Source organism: Sparus aurata, chromosome 1, assembly GCF_900880675.1.
Source record: "Sparus aurata chromosome 1, fSpaAur1.1, whole genome shotgun sequence".
NCBI classification, from domain to species: Eukaryota; Metazoa; Chordata; class Actinopteri; order Spariformes; family Sparidae; genus Sparus; species Sparus aurata.
In genome coordinates, this window is record NC_044187.1 from 9,764,651 (window position 1) to 9,784,964 (window position 20,314).

The 20,314-nt window shown below is 44.2% G+C and overlaps 1 protein-coding gene across 2 annotated transcripts in view; it reads left to right on the forward strand.

Annotated features, from left to right (window-relative positions):
* Positions 1–20,314, forward strand: part of LOC115584721 (protein ELFN1-like) — a 138,348-nt gene that overhangs the window by 74,404 nt on the left and 43,630 nt on the right. The window contains exon 3 of one of the 2 annotated variants that reach the window (XM_030422360.1): positions 14,360–14,426. The exons of the other annotated variant lie outside the window; for it this stretch is intronic. The gene's annotated coding sequence lies outside the window, so the exon portion shown is untranslated. The remainder of the gene's footprint in view (positions 1–14,359; positions 14,427–20,314) is intronic. 2 annotated transcript variants of the gene reach the window in all.

Genomic DNA, 20,314 nt, shown 5'->3' on the forward strand with positions numbered 1-20,314 from the left:
GGAAATGTTCACATCCAATAAGAGTGATAATTTAAAGCACTAAATAAAAGTCTTCTCTTACAATAACGTTGACAAAATGTTTAAAGTATCTGAAAGTGAAAAAAAAATCATAATAAGAAAGTTTTTCTGTGCTTTTGAGAACAAAAAATGTTTGAATATTTACAATATCAATGAGGAAATAATACAAACATCCAGAAATGTTTCTTTTCCCCGTAACTGAATAAACAAGCTGTTCTCAGAGGTAAAAAAAGGTCCCAGAATGCTGTTTGAAGCCGGTAGAGGTGGCAGGGTCCGCCACATACTGTATAAACAAAGTTATACAGTATAAAACTGTGTTGTCCTTCACGGTCTGTCTGTTTATTCCGTTTATTTAGTCAAGAGAGCAAAGAGAGTTTGTTTAGGCATAAAAAAGCAATGTCCTACAGAGTCTAACTGCACTAACTACGAAAGTGAAAATGGCGTTAAAGTCACAGGAAGATCAGTGTGTCAATGTCGCAAAAATCACAACCAATTATTTGACCCGTGACCCTGAAAATGCAGACGCTCTGTTTTTGTAATACATGAAACACACATAGAGTAAACACGCGGAGTACAGTTACGACAGTCTTCTTTTCATCATCTTGTGATTTTATAATTCAATCTGCAGCTAATATTTTATGATCATTAACCTATTAAGATATGTTAAAGCGTCCTTGTCAAATGTATGTAAACCTTTTTTTAGAATCACACAATATATAATGAGACAACATGAACTCGTCCCGGTCTTAAAGGCAGCTGTCACATAAAAACTGCAGCCAGAGCTCAGAAAAACCAGTGCCTGCACTAATTGCAGTCATTTACAGTGTTTTTGATTGGATTGAACAGTTATTGCAGTTGTATCATTGCTTTCTTCTATAAAACAGAGCAAGATTGAACACTGGAAAAGAACATTTAAAGTTTGTCACAAGACTAAACAGACATTTAAAGGTAAACATTTCAGTCATAACTCAATTTTTGACCAAAATTGCATGGACGAGCTTTGGCTTTGTAGGACAGCGTGGTGACCAGGGGTGAACACAAAGTTCAGACACCTGTACGCAGGCGTTCTCTACAGGCTCCTCCCCAAATCCACAGCTATTCATTCAAGGGGTCCTCTAACATCATGAGGACCCAGTGTATTCAGTCTGATGGTGACATTGATGGAGCACAGTTAAGAGGCAGCGAAGGAGGACAAATGAAATGGCTGCACTCAGACCAGCAGACAGGAAGCGAGACGTGCCGGACAAAAGACGGGGAAGAAAATGAGAGTAGGACGGAAGGAATGATGGGAAAACGGTCGGACAGATGCTGCACACTGAGCCAGCAGATGGTGGAGTTGGAAGAAGAGAAGGGGAAAGTGGGGAGAGACGGAGACAAAGACGCAGAGAGACGGAAAGCAGAGTACAGTGCGAGAGAGAGAACAGAGGACGCAGATTAAGTTACCGAACTTAAAGCGGCGGAGGAGAAACGAAGGGAAGTACAGGGAGGAATACAGAAGCTCACACACACACACACACACACACACAGAGCAGCAGGGTAGAAGATCACAGAGCAGTTAAATAGGATCATCAGAATGAATAATTTACAGAAGTGAGTGACATGGCTGCGGTCTCCCGATATGTGTCTCACTTTGAAGCGCGCACATTCTCACACATAATGTACAGAAAGCCTCCCCCCCGACTCTGATGTGCATATACGCGCTGAATTCTAATTGCTTCCGTTACCAGCCAATTAAACGGCAGTATCTGTCACCATGACAGCTCATTAGCAAATCAGCGTTCAGCTTTCAGGCAGCGTGTTTGTGTGTTCCTCTGTGGATGTGTGCAACAGTAATGCCTCATAACTTTGCCCAGTATGCAACAGCCGATCGCTGACCCGACCACGTGTGTGTGTGTGTGTGTGTGTGTGTGTGTGTCTGGCAGTGCTGCTATTAGCAGGAAATGGAAAATGCTCCCCCCCCCCCCCCCGTGACTGTGCATGCAGATAGAGGAGAGAAATGTGAGCTCTGATTCTTGGCATTTTGTATCTGCAGTCGCTTCTGAATCCATTTTCATTTGTTTGGAGGAGAGATTAGCTCCACGCCTGGAAAAACATCGTCAGGCGACGCAGGGAAGCGGGTTTGACTCCCTGCCAGTGAGGGAGCGACCCAGCAGAGCATGCTGGGAGTAATGACTAAGAACAATGGCGTCTTGCCTCATAACTGAGGGAGTTCAATTATGATCTCTCCTGCCGCAGCTCGAGCTGTACTTTACATTAAAGTCCAACTGAAATTTAATTGCATTTTTTCCCCCGACTTTTCAGATCTTCCCTGTAAATTGCGTTATAAATAATATCAGAACCCAAATGAAAGACATGAATATTTGATATTTTCTGGTTTTATGATTGTGCCTACTGTCTGTGCAGTCTGAGAGTGATTACATATAGAAATAACATTTCTGCACAACTCAGCCTCAAATCTGAGCGACTCAGTTGATTGCCAGTGACTCGCAAAACAGCACGATTGTTTCTGCACACCAACAACAGGAGTAACAGACCTCCGTAGTACGTTCTCAGTTGGGTTCAGGCAAAACGACCTACTTCATTACACATTTGGGTTTGAGTTCAATTACGGTCTTATGAAAATTCAGCCCACAAATGCACAGATACTATATTTGTAACTTATACTACTTCCTTGGTCTTTATACGACCTGACCTGACTTCCTCCTATGCTGATGTCATGTTCACCACGGCAGCTGGAGGTCGCCACCTAACAAGAGACGTCAGTAAGAGAGGTATCAAGTTGCTTTTCACAGTTCGGAATCACTTTTAAAGTTTGCCTGCATCCTGTAGCTTTAATTGTCAGTGTCTGTCTGTTCGTCCTCATCAGGTGTCACCCAAAAAACACACCTGGTATTTGGGATTTTTTTTTCACCCATGACTCAGTTTTCGCAACAGCAGGTGAGCTGTGTGTGGGGGCAGTTATTGTCGTAATAATGTACCCTATGAAAACTATCAAAACCAACATGGTGGGTAGTTTTATTTTACAGGAGGAACAGCTCTCTCTGTCTCTGCAGAGCATTTACAAATGTCAGTGGATTGGGAGATAAAGCGAGGACAGATTGTCCACTGGTTAAGTTATCATTGCTGGAGTCACTCTCTTGGACAGGTAATAAAATAAAAGTAAAAAACTGTAAAACGGGCTGTCCAAATATACATGAGCAGCCTGCCAAAGTAAAGTCTATGTGTGGGAAACACCTAATTTTCCTAATTAGGACGGGCTGTTTCTGCATGAACACAAGCTTCTACATGCACAGTCCCTCATCTCTTGCTCTGATGATACACTCAGGACAGTTTAATTCCCATCCAAGCCTTTCGAACGCTTCAGCTGCCAGTCACCTGCAAGGAAATTATGAAGCTTTGCACTCACAAAATCTTGTGCGCCTAAAATAACCCGTCCCACTTGCTTCTGTGCAGCTGCTAACAAATGCTGCCTGTCCGTGACTTGTAAGCTACAATTACCAGCGAGAGTTCATTTACATCTTGTGTGTCCGTGAGTCTGCCTGCTCACTTGTCAGCCACCAACACACCCACTCGGAAGCTCGGAGGCCAAAGAAGAAATGCCTCTCCCTTTCAATGATAAAGAAAAAAACCTAATCACCTAATAAACCTGTGAATAATGATTTCTAACTCTAGAAAAAGGGGTGAATCTATCACCACAGCGCTGCTTTCAGTGTATATATACTGCTGTGGTGGTGGAGTGGGAAGTGAGGGGTCAAGCTAGCTGTTTCCTCTGAAAGCGGTCCACTTGTTCCTCTCTCGGTTTCGCCTGGCTGCCTGCTCGATTGTTCTCATCGCTCTCCACGCCTCCTTCACACAGTTTTTCGCTGCAGATTGTTCTCTGTCCTCTCCTGGTAGGTGTTCCTCCCATCCTCCATTCTCCCCTTTAACTCCCTCTGGATAGACTTAACTTCCTCCCCATCCCAAAGCCCTGGGAGGCTCTCTTCTTCCTATTTAGAAGGGATTTTGATGGCTTTGTCATCCGGAGTTTGTCCTTCGGAAAAAAAACAGTTTTTTTTTTGTTGAAAATCTTAAGTGTCCACACAGGCGCTGAAGTAATCCGAAATGCCGTGGGAGAGTCCTTTGATGTCCCACAGAGCAGGTAGGAGTCCGTGCATTCATTAACGATCCTGTCGACCGTCACACACTCCGGAGACCGAGCGCTCGCAGTCCTGACGAGCGGTGGGGTTCCAGCAAAGCAGGATCAAGTCACGGTCTGACTAGTCAGTAGATGAAAAGGTGATAACACGCGAACAAAAAAGTCCTGCTTCTGCATTTGCATGAATTAGCGTGTTTTGTTGGTAGGCGATGGCGCGAATAAGCGGCCACTCGGGGAAAACAAGCTGTAAACACAACACTGACACATTATCGTAATGTCGTGTTAGCAAGCGGCGGTTTATTTACACATCCAGCAGACAATGAGAAGCATTAGCATTTATTTGGAGTTGTGTTTCTTGCGAATCTCCAAGTCTAATATTCACTCCGCTTGTAGCTCTGGTTCAGTCTCCACCAACTCCTCGGGGACGTAACTGTCTCTTCAGCAGCTAAACGCTCCATTATGCTCACCGGCTGGTCACTAACTTTGTCTGACTGCTGTTTGGTGCTCGGCAGGTAGCGTGCAAAATAAAATTGAAAAAAAAAAAACATTTTCTTCTGCAGCTCGGCAAAGTAGATGAGATCTTTAAGTGTGAACTAAACCACTGAACCAAACGCAACAACAAAGCTGAGGGCTGTAAAATCAAACCGCTGAACTGGAAGACGTTAAAGAGCGTTGTAGTGCTGATGGAAGTCATCTATGAGTATCTCCGATTTACCCCTTTCATATAAACATAGTCGTTTCAACCATTTCTAGTATAAAAATCTAAATTCATGCAGCTTTAATGACCCCCCGTCACACATGTGTTGAGGCATTCATAGAAACTCTCTAAGACTATCAGACTGCAGCAATGTATCAGCAATGTTATACAGGTGATCAGATCAGAGTTTTGCGTCCAGACAACATAAACCTACTTTTGCATGAGTTGCTGTAGTAACAACCCTGGTGTCAGTTACTATGTGACTCCGTTTTACAACATGGAAGCATGAGATATGTCAAAGAGCAGACGATATTTCAGCCTGACTGTCAACAGATGGTTGTTTTCTGTGTGGATTCTGCTCAGCCGCTTTGATACCTTGACTCTGGACGTTGTGTGTAGCGCTGCGAGAGACAAAAGACACCTTGAAATCCGATATGAGCGGCCAGAGCGACCAAATCTGCTGTCCAGACTTCCTGGATTTCAGAATACAATCTGGATTTGGGCTGGCAGTCTGAACATAGCCTCATATGTGACTGACTGGTTTTTGCAGAAAAAAGGTAAAGCTAGAATGGCACTCAGTAAAGTGCATAACTCTGCCAAGGTCCAAAAGTCCCATTTAATTAATTTCAGTCACATCTCTTATCAGATAAATCATGTTTAGATCTGTTAGGTCCAGATTTTTATTTGGATCATATCTTAAACAGATACCAGCCGACTAAATACACCTGACGAGGTGAAAACACAACCTTCTTGCCAGAGATAGTTATTACAGAAAAAACCTTCTGCCTCATGAACAATATGTAAAAAAGGAGTATCTGACGTAAAGTCCATTCTCATCCTGTGTGCACTCAGCGAGGCCTCGAGTTTCCTCATGTGTTTGCTGAATATTGGACCGGGATCGGCTTCCAAACGGTTTGTGATGTCACAAATCATGCTCGTCCTGGAGCAAATCATATTTTTAATGACCACAGAGAAAATGTACACATTGAGCAGACTGATGCGAAAACAGCCTTGTAGTGTCAAACTCTGCACGGTGAAGCTCAAACATTCGACCGTTGGAACAAGAAGAATTAGGTTGGACTTTAAAACCACCGTGCATTGGTTCGGCTTCCTGGATAGCTGATGACATCAACCTGCACTGATTTGCATGAGCATAAAATTAATATATTAATATGTTAATTTAAAACAACACAGCTCCGCTGATTGTTATGCACTTTTCAACAAGTGTGCTCAAAAGCCTGCTCCGGTTTAGTTTAGGTACACAGCATTTTCACTTGGCATAATTTTTGGGAAACATGTTGCTTAACTGGATCGACTGTGCGGCAAGTAAACAAATAACCATGTGTTGAACAGCATCTCTGCTAAACACATATTTCACGAGGCTCGTCTTGGCACAATCCAAATGGTAAAAGGTGCTGTTGTGTCTCTGCCAACATTTAAAAGCTGTGAAAAGATTAAAGTTTCGAACAGCACATCTACTACCAGCCTCTGACAGCCACTTTTACACTATTTAAATGGGTTTCCCCGCCCTTTCACACCGACACAGCGGAATGAAGCGCAGCCAAAACTCTTGCTATGTAATGCCCCATTCCGAGCATGAAGCATTATATTAAAGTGGAAATAGACAACTTTCAACTTTCCCCCCCTCCTCACCTTGTTCTGGGCTGCTGGCAGCGCTGTCAGCGTAAGCAACACGGCTACCGCTAATGTTCAAAAAGCATAATACAACCGTAAGAATCACAATTTGACCCAGAAAAAACGCTGATCTCTGTACTTTGAGAAGGAGTCAAACCCCCGGTTGTATTAGGTAGGCAGGCTTTGTTATGCACTGATGTAGTAGAAAGAATGCCTGAAGTCCCAGTGGTGAGAGGAAACACATATCAACCGGGGAGCAGATTTTGACACGACACCGGTGCTCTCTATGAGTGAACGCCCGGCTGCTCACTCTGGTTTTACATCGGTTTGTATCACTTTCCCTCCTCACCGTCTTTGCCTCCTCCATCAGCAGGGCTCTTTTTCTTTTGCAGTGTTGAGTTACTACAGTTGTTCCAGTGTTACCTGGGGACAGCGACCAGGGAAAGCGATGCCTCTTCCTGTCTCGGTTGCGTATCGCAGACACACTTCATCCTCCGTTTTCCCAGGATTTAAGTGAGCCCAGTGGCAGACTGAACAGCACAGTGGAAGTGAGGTTTATCAGGAACCAATCTATACACCTGTGGTGGCCCTGAAGTGCAAATCACAGCGGCAAATCAGAAAAAACAACATTAACCAAACCAGAAAAGGTAGGTACCCTCAGACGACATGAATCGTCGCTGATTGGACTGGTCATGTCGCCCCAGGGTACCAACCTTTTCTGGTTTGGTTAATGTTGTTGTGTTTTTTGATTTGCCGTTGTGATTTGCACTTCAGGGCCACGGTATCACACGGATGGAGTCACTGAACAATCAGTATCCCCTTCAGAGTTATAAGTCAAAGTTGACTATTGCCAGTTTTAGGAAGCAAGGATGCCACTTCATGTGTCTTTAAGTTGCTCAATGAAGCTGAATTTAGTTACCCAGTAACCCAGTATCGCATCACATTGGGTAAAGTGCGAAATTAAGGAAAGGACGTCAAGGAAGCTTTCATCAAATGTGAAAAGAATACAAATAAAATACAGAAAAAGGAACTTTTGTTTGCTCCAAGCCAACATACTCTACTGTTTGAGGAAGACTGAGGGGGCAAAGGGTTAATCCAGTTTAACCTCCTTTTAATTTACGGCACCCTTCGTCTGAAAATCCACATGATCTGTTTTTAAAAAAAAAAAACAACATTCTGTTTTGTCTTGTCTCGTCATCACTGACAGCATTTTCCCTGATCGTCACATATCAAAACCACACATACATGAAACATGTATCACATGGTTAATTACACATGGGACACATGCGTGTGTTGCTCAGCAGGAGAGGGAAATGACATTCAGAGGAGTCAGGCCGAGGCTGCCACGACCGGCTCGCTGTGCCCTGAGCTCGCCTGCGGCCAACCTGATTTTTTCCCTTTTTTTCTCACAACAAATCAGATATCCCACACTGCAGACCTCCCACTGATGGAGACCAGCTGAGTCTGACTCACTCACACTGCTCCTGGGCTCGTTGGTCACTGTGTTTTTAGCCTTTACAGACTCAAGTCTGTGAGGATCACAATAAACACCCAGCTCCTCTCTCTGCTGTCCTCTCCAGTCGCAGTCAAGGGGACTACAGAGGAGCAAACGCACTGCCGATGCACAAGGAATAGCTAAAGAGTGCCCTGCATGTATGTGTGTGTGTGTGTGTGTGTGTGTGTGACAGTTCAGTAGTAGTTTCTATGTTTAGCTAATTTGCCAGCAGTAATGCATCAGAGCCTCTGTTTTTTAGTTATTCTTTGTTTTTCTGCAGGCTCCACATCCATCTCTCCCCTCGTGTTTTCCCCCCCCCTCTGTGTTTTTTTTTGCGTTTCCTCTGTTTCCTCTTCCACTTCATGATGCTTCACCCGAATGATTTCCATTTGTGTTGTTTTTCCCCGGCTTTTTTTAATGTCAAATGAGTTAGATAATGGCCAGGTGGACTCGGGCCAAAAAACGACCTTCGAGAGAGACAAAATTCTGTGTGTGTGGAGTCTCGCTGCCTGCAGTGATTAAAGAACGCTCGTGATGAAAAGCTGAGCTCTGCGGCAGCGCTCGGAGCACGGGAGCTCGGGGATGTTGACCGAACGTCGGACTGTTTATTTTGTCCAACAGGCTCACAGGACTGCGCAGAGACACACACACACACACACACACACACACACACACACACACACACACAGACGCGTCAATATCGCTACATGTGTTGGCAATTCAGCTGACAGCAACACTCGCCGGCTATTCATTTGTAACAGTGCGCTGTTTTGCCTTTTCACTCAGGCCTCCTCTTGTTCCCAGCATCCCTCTCTTCCTTCATTCAGCCTCTCTCTCCATCTCCTTGTTGGTTCTGTCCATCTCCACATCCTCAGGCTCAGACAGCCTCGCTGCACGTAAAAAAAAAAAAGAAAAGCAGAGCTGCAGTGTGCGTGTTGTTGTTGTGTGTTCAGTTCATTTCCATAATTTTCTCTTCTTTTCTTCTCGTTTGATTGTGCGGGACGATGATACACGCGGCTCATATTACAGACTGCATCTGTAGGCTGGACTCAAAAGACACAGTATGCAATGGCTGCCCATAGGTGTCATTCACTCCAAACAATGAAAACAAAAGGCGTCGTTTGACATTTTGAAGCAGTGTGGGATCATGGGAGTTGTTGCCTTCATTGTTGAACAACCGCCACTGCCGATGGAAATCTATCTGGCGTGACTCATTCAGAAAATGTTCATAGTCGTGGTAATGTTTTCAGTGGCGACTTCCTCCCTCATGTGTTATCTGATGTTTTCCCCAGAGGTTAAAGCGACAGGCGACCACATGAAGCGCTCCGTCACTTTGACTGAAATGAGTATTTTCTGTTGTTTTAAACATTGATGGAAACTTTGGCATAAACTAAAAAGTATGCAGCAGCAAACTTCAACTCCAACTTTAACAAACATATAACGAGTAGATGGGTTACTTTGGAAAAGTCGCACATTATATCTTTAGGACAAAAAGTCTCATGTATGTTTTGAAATCCTGCAACCGACACACACCGGATGTTCATGTTTAAGATCCGTGCGTTATGAAAGGACAAAATCTCAGCCAAGTGAAAACACCGTTGCTGTACCACAGCTCTGCATACTGATACCTGAACAGTTTCCTTCTGAATGTGGTGCATCTTGACTAACACGTTGGTTACAAAGACCTCTGACTTGACCCTCATGTCACAGGCTCGAGATCCGAGAGAAAAAAGTGAGCCAACGCGAACAAGAGCGAAACCTTCTTCAGTGTGAGATCGACAGAGTAGTCAGTAAAAGGAGAGATTAAGGTCGGGGGGAAATGGCACAACAGAAAACCTTTCAACTATTCAGCGTCAGGGTGCAGCAATATAAACGATTTAAAGAGCAAAAAACACGCAGGCGCCATCTCCCTCCCATGAGCTGGTATTCATAAAAGAAGGTGAGTAGATCCAACACGTACTTCGGACCGGGTGTACACCATGCTGTCCTCTCTTCTCCCTCCGTCTGTTTTAGCTTCTGTCTCTTTAAGGAACCCCCCCTTCTGAAAACCTCCTCTGATTGGTCCGCTCACACATGCCTGACCCATCCATCCATCCATTGTCAACCGCTTATCCAAAATCGGGTCGCGGGGGCAGCAGCTTCAGTAGCGAGCCCCAGACATCCCTTTCCCCGGCCACATTGGCTAACTCTGACTGGGGAATCCCCAGGCGCTCCCAGGCCAGAGAAGAGATATAATCCCTCCACCTGGTCCTGGGTCTACCCCTAGGTCTCCTCCCAGTTGGACGTGCCAGGAACAACTCCCTAGGAAGGCGCCCTGGTGGCATCCTCATCAGATGCCCGAACCACCTCAACTGGCTCCTTTCCACGCAGAGGCTCTACTCCGAGTCCCTCCCGGATGGCTGAGCTTCTTACCCTATCTCTAAGGGAGACCCCAGCCACCCTGCGAAGAAAACCCATTTCGGCCGCTTGTACCTGCGATCTCATTCTTTCGGTCATGACCATAGGTGAGGGTAGGGACGAAGATTGACCGGTAGATCGAGAGCTTTGCCTTTCGGCTCAGTTCCCTTTTCGTCACAACCGTGCGGTGAAGTGCATGCAACACCGCACCCGCTGCTCCGACTCTCCTGTCAATCTCCCGCCCCATCATCCCCTCACTCGTGAACAAAACCCCGAGGTACTTGAACTCCTTCACTTGGGGCAAGGACAGGTCGTCACCATGCCTGACCCATCACGACTAAAAACAGCCATTAAATGTTAATTAAAGGTGCATTTATACACTTAATTTGGAATGATGTATGAGTGATGGCGTTTCCCTGTTTCAATACAAGCACTATAACTCACCATATCCCTCTGAAATGTAATAATGATGATTAATCCCAGTGATGATTGTTTACAGACACAGAATATGTGCTGAATTAGTGTTATGGGCACTTTAAATAGCCACAGCCACGCGTACTGGGTGCTTGTAATGACCGGTGCTGTCGGAGAACCGTGTTGATTTGATACAATTAGTGCACTTCTTATTTCCCTGCCGCTCATCACATTACGGACCTAATGAGTACGAGTATGAGCAAAAGTATTTATACACAAACAAGTGAATGTTTCTACATCCATCCAGGGCTAACCGTTGGAGCGGTAATGAGGCTCTTGTGCGTGCGCCAAATTCCTCAATAATTGAGATTTATAAAACAGAATCAGGGCACACACGGCTTTATAGATCTGATTAAAGGAATGTGTGTACATATTTCTGCCTCACTTTTAGCCAACTGTAGTTTAGTTTTTTGCACTCGGGCACACGATGGAGTTACATCAGTAAGTGTCTCTTTAAAGGTTCAAAGCTCAAGATTGAGAGACTTGATTTAGATCAGTGTGAAATGACTCGGACTATGACCTGGATTTACACCCAAAAGACTTAAAACCATTGCAACACGCGTTTATATGTGTCTTTGAGGAAATTAGAGAGAAGCAGAGGATACACATTTGGTGAATAAAGCAAAAAGATGAGGGATGTTCACATACAGTCTCTCCAGAGGTTTTCAGAACATCCTTCGCCTGAAATTACCGTCTGACTTTACATGTCTGTCCTACGCTGACAAAAGCTAATTCCATGTGAGGGAAAAAATTCTGTCATGTGTAATTTACGTGAACAAAAACGTCCTCTTTTTTTTGGCACTTAAAAGAGATATTTTTGAATCAAAGACTGATTTTTGGAATCGCAGGGCCGCTCAGATGACAACCGTCGCTTGCCAAATTACAGCGTAAATGGGTTATGATGCAGAAAAGCACCTTGACAGAAGACTAGACGCGTCAGAATAGTGCATGCATAATATAAACATTCAGCCAATTTGCATTAAATTATCCTGCAAAATGCAGATAATGAGATTATTCAACTCGCATTATTATTCCGCGATTTTTTTTACATCTAATATGTAATTCTGCAAAGAAACTCGGAACGTTGAAATGTGCTGCAAAGGAATCAAATAACGCTTATTGAGGACTCGATTGGATAGAGTTACAGTGGTGTATAAGACATCACGAACACCTGATGGTACAAACATGCAACAGATGAATTGTTTGGTTAACCCTTCCCTGAACAGAAATGGTCAGATCATAGCTTGTAAAATGTAGATAAGAGCGGAATAGTCATGTTGAAGCAGTAAGTGAGAGCTTTCTGAGTCTGGAGCGTGGTGTCTTTTGTCGAGCCTTCCTAAAATCAAAAACACAAGCGCGAAAATGTCAAGAATAGATCATAAATTGATGGTGAGGCCAGAAATTAGTTCGGAAAAGTTTGAAATTGTGACATAATAACACAGAGAACGGGACGACATCATCTACCAAACAACTGACTGAGCGATTACAGTCAAAGCCAACACGGTACAAATATATACCTATGAAAAAAAACCACTTAATTTGATGATACGGTCCGTTAATAGCATGAAAAAATGTGCTATTCTGCAAAAATATAAATAATATATATGATGGTGTAGTATAACAAGAAGCAAGAAATCTAAATAATCCTTCTTGGGGAAAAATAAGGTCAGAATATGTTAAAAAAAAAAAAAAAAAGAAAGTAAAAAAGGAGTTATATTGTGCAAAGACCAGGAACAAATAACTTTTAGATCTTATAGAAATACATTTAAACTACACAGTATGGAAAAACACCTGATCAGGACAGGAACATTCACTAAGTCGGTCTGAGGAGACGTTGTGATGTGATGATATCGGCTCGGGGAGGTTTACTCTCAGCAGCTTCAGCCAAAGTTTCATCAAGTGGCGTTTCATTTCCAAAACTCTTTGATTGTTCGTCCTCAAATCGCTTTTTCTGGCTCTACAGCGCAGCTCTTATCTGCACTATGATGCCGGGGCGAACTAGCTCTACACAAACAGAGCTGCCCAACATGTCTGTCACATGGATCATTAACTAATCTGGGATATTAGATTATAGATATAGAGTGTGTTGTGTGGGTGTTATCGTCTTGTAATGTATCGTTTGTTGTAATGTTCTGTCTTACTCTTGTATGTCCTATAATGTAATGTCATGTTGTAATGTTTTGTCTTGTTATTGTCTGTATACATGTTAAGGACTCCCTTGAAAACAAGATGATTCATCTTAAGGGACTATCCTTCAAATAATTAAAACATTATAGATATTCAACGTCTTTTAACAGACCTATTTGTTTCATAGCAAATCAAAAAAGCGTTATCTTACTCTAGCTAGCCAAAGCTGAAGTTACCAGCTGGCGACAGGTGTCTCTACAGCTGACACACTCCACAGTCGCCCTCTCGAAAATAAAGACTGAATGGTTTTTGTTTTATAAAAACTGAAGAATGATTGTTTGAAGAATTGCTTGCAGCAGAACAGAGAGCAGGACAGATGCAGAGGCAGCGACTGACAGCAGGGCTTTAGAAAACGCTCCTTTGTGAGGCTTTGTGATGGAGTTGTGTCCAAGGTGTGAAATCACATTTGTGGTCATTTTGTTGAGCGTGTGGTTTGTGGTGATGTCTGACAGAATTTCCAGGAGCTTATTATATTTTAGCGGAGCCTAAGCTCAAAAAACAGGCACTCCCTGCAGCAACAGGTAGTTTTTTCTTTGCTCAGCTTGCTCTTGTTTTTGTCCACAGTCTGAATAATATTAGTCTTTATCTGGATCCTTACATAGTGTAAACACACACAGACACTGGCATGCAGAGGTCTGCCCGACACTCGAGGATGAACAGTCATGTGACGGAGAGGACAGCGAAGGTTGTAAACTCTCTCCGTACGAGATTGTGTTTTCCCTGTGAGGCAGAGCCGCGGATTAGCCTTGGAAAATAGGAGCTCTTTCTCTCCGCCTCCCTCCCTCCCTCCCTCCCTCTCTCTCTGTCCATCACTGACTTGCCAACTGTCAGATGTTGCTGTCATCCTCCGCCGTCCCTTCATCTGTCTCTCTAATGGGAATCCCCCCTCTGTTTTCTCTTCACACGGCCCTTATTTCCACAATCCCTTGCTTTTCTCTCCTCCCTCTGCGTCCCAATTCTCAGTCTATCCTTCCTCTCCTCCTCCCCTCCCTCTCTGACACACATAGAGCTTTGAGGTGTCCTATTAATTGTGTTATATAAATCCAGTTTTTTTTATTATTATTATTTAACGAGTTTCACTTTACCGCAGTAACCAGGGGAAATAGCTGAGTCCAAAAAACTGAATTCCCACTTTCTGGGTTTGTCTCCGTGCTGCTAGCTGTCCCTGTTTGGGTGTTTTTTCATGTGGCAGGCTGTCAGTCTGTGCTGCCGCCAAACCATTTTCAGAAATGTCTCACCTTTGTCATTCTAACCACCGCCTGTCTCCACCTTCCCCTTCCCCTCTCCCCTCTCCCCCTCTTTCTCTCTCTCTTTTTGATAGTGATGTGAGAGGCGCGCCGAGACTCTGCCGGTTTTTCGGAGAGGGTCCCTCCATCTGCAAAAAAAAGGTAAAGTAAAGTTTTCCCCTCCTTCCTCTCTCGCTCCGTCTGTTTTCCATTCTGCTCCCCGTCTCTCGCTCCCGCACGCCAACCTCCGCCGCTAGATGAGGAGACATCGGCGGAATACCAAACACCGCTTTAACCGCCCAGTCGGAAAATCACATGCGGCAAATACGAGCAATAAACATCACACCTACAGTATGTGCACGAGGTAGGTGCACACACACACACACGCAGGCAGGCACCAGAGTGAGCAGGATATTCATCATGTGATTTACGCTTTATTTCCTTCGGGAAAACCTTCATGACACAAATTCAAGTGTGTTTCGAATGTGTGTGTGTGTGAGAGAGGGACACAGAAACCTATTTTCTTTACCGTTTTGCGAGAAATTGTGGGCTGTCAAAGGTTTAAGAGCTGCAGCCACACAAGGACGACGGGATTTGTAACAGAAAAACAAAGACGCCCGACGTACGCGCAGCTTAAAGCTTCGTGAGCGCGTTTACCTCGTTGCGCATCACGGCGCGGTGTTTACCGTGGAGCGTCTGATCTCGTCTGAAATAAACATCAAGCCGGGCGGAGCGGGATGAAAAACGCAGGTCATCACATAATGTTGTTTCTTTACTCGGCAACCCAGAGTATTCACAGGGGAGCGTATCTTTGTTCCCAGAGTCCTTTATTCCTCAGTTCAATATCCCATTAACACATATTAACCATCCAATTGGTTTCAGGTCAGAGCCCTAACCCGCCTGAAAACACGGGGCCGCAAGGGGAGCACATCAGTAGGGATCTGGAGAGGGTTAGCGGCTGTTTTCAGTGTTGAAGTTCCCTCAAATTACAGAGTTCATTGTCTCCGGTTTGGATTGTGAAGCAGCCAGTTTCACACATTAGTACCTGCTGGTTCGTCTATTAGGAGGGAAAATGAGGGGAGCAGGAGATAAAATGTAGCATTGAGAGAGCAACGTTCTTATGGACGAGGTTCAGGTGGAGATTAATGGTGTCCACAGGATTTCTGGGTAATGAGTCCGTGTTGGTTTCCAGTCGCCATGGGTAAAATGTTGGTAGCTCAAGTTTCTGCAAACTGCGGCAGGACACAGTTGTACGTGTTATAGTCTACGCACCATGCTGACATTTCAACAAAACACGCCGTATCACGTTCACATTACATGTTTTAAACCTGACTGTCATGTCTACAGGTGGAGGGGGAGGTGGTGTAGTTGTAGACAAGGAGGCTGCGAAGCCAGTGACCGCAGTGTGAGACTGAGTTTCAACATTTGTAAGCGTGACGCTGAGTTTGTGGTCACAAAAGAGCTGATATTTTCTGACAGGAAGTCAGGACATTTCCAGAAGTGTTTGTGGCGACAACAACAGGTGTTTTAAGAGTTTTATATCTGAAGGTGGACAGGATTGAGTTTGAGGTGAGGAGGCTGCCAATCCAGTGATCGCAGGTCCAAAAACTAGGTGTTTATTGGCGTTTTGCGTTTGTGGCAACCATCAAAAGGGATTTTAAGCTAAAACATGACGCTCTCCTAACTTTTACCAAGTGGATTTTGTGCCTAAATGTAACCAGAAGAAGTGTAGAGCTTCAAAATAACACTGTTTTGTCAGAAACGTTTATTGCCAGCGTTTATTCTGGCGATCGGGTTGTTTTTTGTTTTTTTTTTATATTTTTTTGGCCTTTATTGATAGAACAGCTGAAGATATGACAGGAAATAGGGAGAGAGAGAGGGGGAGTGACACGCAGCAAAGGGACCCAGGCCAGGAGTCAAACCCGGGTCCACTGCAGCGACTCGGCACATGGGACGCTTGCTCTACCAACTGAGCTAAACAGCGCCCCGATCGGGTTGGTTCTGGAGGAAGGCGAGGCCAAACGGCGCCACGACACAGTGAACTGGTGGGTCTATAAGATGGTTTGACATCTGATGGGGCCTCACTCAGCCGGTTATCCTCTTTGGTAAACATTCACGTATCCACCCAAATGTTAATCTGGGCAGTGTTGATAAAGCTTTGAAAGATAATTCGTGTGTCAGAGTCGTTGAAGGTTTAAAAAGAATTGATTAGTTAACTTAATAATAATGATGTTGAAGGCCCAGTTTATTTTTTGTATAATTCTGGATGTAGCCCTCAGCAGAGATTGAGCTGGTGGTGCAGCAGATGTTTGTTTGGTTTTTTAATCTTTACTCAGACATTTTTGGCAAGAATAAAGAGTTTCATCCAGTGAAATAAATCAATAGGCGAATACAAGTTATTTAAACTATCCAGACTTCACCCCCGACACCTGCCGGAAATCTGTCAGCGCTGCGCACGCAGAAAGATTCTGACAACAGAATTAACAGCAGGAGGTGTTGCCGATCTGGATATCTTTCCAGCCTGCCGTGATCAATAACCTCCTCAGCTGCACCTTGGACTCTGAATTGCAGTCACGGCTGCACGGCGGGAAGTCGTCAGTCAGACCTGTTGTTATCGCAGAGATCATCAACAGATCGCATTCACATGCAGCCGGAAAATCACAGTCCTCGCCACCGAGGGGAGGGATGAGATAAAGATCGAGAGAACATCATCATTATCATCAGTTTCATCGCTTATGTTGTCACCGTGACCTTCATTATTCATCAGTTTAATGATAATCAGCATTATTCCAACCTCCACCACTGTGCACACTGTTGTTGCTCCGTCCCTCTGCCGCTCCCGTCGTCTCTCTGACAAACCGAGTCACATGTGGCCTCCTGCCCTCGTCTGTTAGCATTTACACACCAAACGATGTTTGACCAGGATTCAAGGCTTTTCTATTTCCATCCCTAATGCATGTGAATGACCTGCGTGCGTGTGTGTTTGTCTGTGTGTGTGTGTGTGTGTGTGTGTGTGAGGCTGTTTGAGTGGATGTGTAAGTGTAAAGCTGTGTGTAATGAGGTGATTTTTATTCGTCCTCCCTGTCCTCCTGTCCTGTCAAGACCGCAGATTCAATTTGTGTGTCGAGATAGAGACAGAGAGATAGTGTGCGTGCGTGTGTGTGTGTGTGTGTGTGTGTGTGTGCTGTGCGTGTGTGTGTGTGTGTATGTGTGAGAGAGAGAGAGAAAGAGAAATTCCTGCCAAAGGATTCTCATCTTTGAGCCCAGAATCAGAGATGGATGTAGAGATGAATGCTATTTTTGCCAGGCTGTGTTTACCTCTGTGTGTGCGTGCCTGTGTATGTGTGTGTGTGTGCAAACGTGTGTGTGTGAGTGTGTGTGTGGGAAAGGAGATGGAGAGCTCAAATTTAACAGCTTGGCAGAAGCTTGCGTGTGTGTGTGTGAGGATGAGAAAGAAAGAGATGGAGGGAGGAAACGGGTGCAGGAGAGAGGAAGAGGAGGTGGCTGGGGTGTGAACAGAGCGAGTGTTTGGAGAGACGAGTGATTTTTTTGGGGGGGAGGGGGGGGCAAAGTGGAGTTTCACATTACAGCAGAGAAGATATATCCGACAGGAGGGACAGGTGTGGCCCTGTGGAGCCCAGTGGGCGGCTGAATAAATTACACATACGCACAAAAACAATGCATACGGCATTTTTTGGCTCGGAAATTGGAAACTGTCTTTAAAAAGCCTCAATAGACACACTTTGTTTTTGTTTTTTTAACCGTGTGTACCGACTTCTGTGTGAAATGGAGTTTGGGCAACGTTTTGTTTGGTGTCGTAAGGGTGAACCTCCAGTCATGACTGTTTTATTCATACAGACTTAAACGACTGAACACATCGATAACACTTGACTGTAACGCTCCTATTTAACAATTTGAGGCAGCATACTGTACGCTAAGTAGCCACTTTATTAGTCCGTATTGGTCAGTTTGACAGCGAAGGTTCCCATTCTGGAGTCGAGCCAGCGACCTTGAGGTTATGGAAGCATTTGGCGATCAAAGCAATCTGTCTCGGTTGAATACAAACACATTCAGCTGGGACCTGAACCAGAACCTCAGTCTTCCTTTTGTCACCAGAACAAAACATCAGCTCGGACTCAGAACATGAACTCCAGACACCGTATCTTGTGTTTGTGCGTGATCAATTTGTGGTCCATATGTGTCTTTATTGAATGAAAAACGTGTGTCCAGGGAAACATACGGTGGCCCAGAGGGTCAAAACTCCTTGCTGAAGTTTGAGCGTTGCACTGGGTGTGATGAATCCGATCTGTTTAATACATGCAGCATGCAGACCTCAGACTTTCTGACTGGACCTCCTGACAGGTGTTAATCATGCCTCTCCCCCGGGGGCGATGACTCTTTGATGTTTTGTAGGACAATAACTGTCAGCTGATCTGACTTCCTGTTCACTCCTGAGGCAAAGAGAACATGCTCCTCATACGAAATCCTGACACGCTTTAATCCTGACAACTCCCCACGCGCCGCAGGCGGAGAGAGTATCCCCTCATCTAAAATCCTGTTGTGTTCTAATCCATACGTCGATTCCTGAATCTTAAAAAGATGTTTTAATTCCCACAAAACAACGATGGTTCAGAAAACAAACCACATGTCAGGAAACTCGACGAACGACAAAGCAGGACATTTCCCAAAAGATGACGTTTCACAAAACAGAACGCAACGACATTTCACAGCGTTGTCAGAGTATGTTGCTGTGCGTTGATTCTCAAGGCCACTCCGGAAATACATTATGAATGTGATATAATAACAGGAAACACAAATGTATAATATATAAAAGTAATTTCTAAAAGCCGGGGTGGAGCAGAAGACAGGTTAAGGATCAGACTTGAACTAAAAGTATTGAGCTTTATTCAAAATAATCCTTTTTTAAAATTCTAACCCTGCAGAAATGTTTGCTTTGCAGAGGAAGTCACACAAAAAAGAGGACTTGATACTAATGTGAGATGTGAAAGAAAAGAAGAGAATGAGTGAATATTGACCTGATAAAATCCTAAAACCGTAAATAAAAAATAGCGCCAATCAGGGTTTGAATGTTGCCAGCTTGAATATTTACATGTGCAGTGCCGCCAGTGGTCAAAAACTCAGTAGCAGTATCCCTTTAATCTGTTCACAACGTCGACTGGTGAAGTCTCACCAGAGTTTGAAAACAGTGTGATTTTTATTCCAGCAGGTGTAAATAGCTTTCCACGCTGTCAATCCGGACGTGCCGTAAAACACACATCAGATCATAATTTATACCCGGTCCTGAGTGATCAATCACGGGGCTGTTAGCACTCGCGGTATGTAATGGTGCGTAATGATACAATGGCTGCTGCGGGGCTGTTAGTTCATGCTGACTATGCAAGACCAAGGACGGAGTCAATCTTACTTCCCGGAGTAAGACGATGATTTAAAATCCCGCTCAGCAGGTTTAACGGAGGTGTGTCAGTGTTCATTTACGATGGAGGCTGTTAACTCGCCCTTTTTTTATTCCTTTCAGCTCATATAAATAAAAAGAAATACGACCAGAAGTAAAAACAAATATCAAACGTAAAAAGGTGAAAATAGAGAATAGAATATTCAAATTCTGAACCTCAATCTACAATCAGCTACTGACTGGTGCATTCTCCGTATTCTTGTCTTCAATCTCAAACATCGTTTTCTACACATTTTGGAGAATCACAACAGTTTGGGGCGTTTAAAATGAAAAAATCAATTTCAAACACGTCTGAAAGGAACAAAAAAAGCATGTTTCTGTGAAAATTGCTAAAAGGATGCAGGAACCTGCGAACAAAACAGTATGTTGTTGTTCCAATACACAGTGTTTCTCGTCTCAAATCCTCTCTTCGCTGTTATCGCCTGGACGTCACGTCGTCTTTCATTCAGTCTGACAGATGGCGACTGAAGCTCAGATGAAGAAGTGAGGATTTGTCCATTAAAATAACTTGTTGATTAAATAAAGTAGGAAGAAGAAGTGTGCCCAACCTGCTCCGATATCATTAGAGTGGCTCTCC